At 37.1% G+C, this 1,660-nt stretch overlaps 1 non-coding gene across 1 annotated transcript; it reads right to left on the bottom strand.

The window, feature by feature from the left end:
* Positions 1–621: 621 nt before the first annotated feature.
* Positions 622–703, bottom strand: Trnas-aga. Its single transcript has one exon. It is a non-coding gene; the product is annotated as a tRNA-Ser (tRNA).
* Between the last annotated feature and the right edge of the window lie 957 nt (positions 704–1,660).

Below are 1,660 nucleotides of genomic sequence, written 5' to 3'. Positions count from 1 at the left end.
ACCCAGCACCACCCAGCACCAGCACCACCGAATTGCGGGGAGGGTGGGGCGTGCTCAAGGGCCTTATTGATGGCAGCAGCGACATGGCTGCGAAAATTTATTGAAGCGTTAAGTTGCTGCCTTCGGAGACTCGGTTTAGTTTTTCCCCCAAATCACTCCGCTTTTCCGCTTTTCCTCCCTCTCCCCCCTTCACCGCCACTTGGCAGGTATGAAATGCTCTTTTGCATGACCCCCGAATCGCTCCCTGCAACTTGCCCCCGAGTGGTTTTCAGTGTACACTTGTCCAGCTGTTGGTCAATACACGAAAAATGCATTACGACTGTGTAATTCCATTTAATTAGTTGCCCGAGCAAAGCCATCACAGATAGCAAAATAAAAATGGTACAACTAAATAGGGGACAAATAGGAGTTAAAAAAAGAGGATGCTGAGACTCAAAGACTCCTGATTGCCATCTGAAATTAACATATCCAAAAACAAATGTTTAAAAGTTCAAAATAAAGGAAGTAAAACAAAATAGGAAACTATTGGAAGTCCCGCTGTATCTTTCTTGCAACCACAAATAAATAAATATATTTCGATCGGTTTTCACTTTACAATATAAAATATAATTATATACAATCCGCAGTCGGTAGGATTCGAACCTACGCTCCCAGAGGGAATCTGATTTCTAGTCAGACGCCTTAACCGCTCGGCCACGACTGCTTGATGTTTATGGCCAATTCCTAATTGGCCAACACATATGGGCCAGATTATTTTATAATCTATTTATAGATAAATCTGTTTAGATATGATAGAACCAATTTTATTATAGAGTTTCTTAAGAGGTATTTGTTGATAAGATTACACAATCAATATAATTTAAAGATAATAAGCAAATAATAAATGCGTACGTTAAGAAATTCTAGTTAAAAACTTAGTAACTTAAAAATATTACTCATCCGCCAAGTTGGTTTCATACGCATCAGCATATATGTACAAAGTCACCATAAACTATTTTTCAGCATCCGTGCATATTCAAATGTATATTTTAACACAACATAATTTAATTACTTACGAAAAAATCGAATTAATTTGTAGTGCTTAAATGGTAGTTAAAAATAAATTGTTCATCCGCCATGTTGGCCTCACGATTCTCCGTAAAATATTTTCCAATATTTCTGAATTGTCAATTGTAACTTCTAACATACCAAAATGTAGTTACTTGCGCAAAAATCAAATGCATTTGTTACGCTAAAATGGAAATTAAAAATATATTATTCATCCGCCATGTTGGCCTTTGTGTTTAGGAAAGTGTATGTTTTTAAAAAGTTTTCCCACCTTCTGTTCACTTTATCCACACTATAATTGCAAAACAATACAAAAATGAGGCGATAGTGAACTCTTTACTCCACTTTCCACGCTTTGTTTTTTTTTTTTTTTGGCAGCCAATCAATGTTCGATTATCCATAATTTTATTTTAGCCGCTCTCATGCATATTTCGCCCCAGTCGACGGATGCTACATTCCTGGACAGTTATAAAATTTTGCAGTGGCAGGCGATTTTCCCATTTTCCACCGGCCTGCCATCCGTTGGGGGAAATGTTTATTTGCCAACTCTTCATGTCTATTAGGGAAAATTAATAGTCTATTTATTTTTTTGTTTGCTGCTGCCTGCCATCAA

This window comes from Drosophila ficusphila, unplaced genomic scaffold, assembly GCF_018152265.1.
Source record: "Drosophila ficusphila isolate 14025-0441.05 unplaced genomic scaffold, ASM1815226v1 contig_197, whole genome shotgun sequence".
Taxonomy (NCBI): domain Eukaryota; kingdom Metazoa; phylum Arthropoda; class Insecta; order Diptera; family Drosophilidae; genus Drosophila; species Drosophila ficusphila.
Note: the sequence above shows the minus strand (reverse complement) of the source record. Positions and strands in the feature narration are given on the sequence as shown.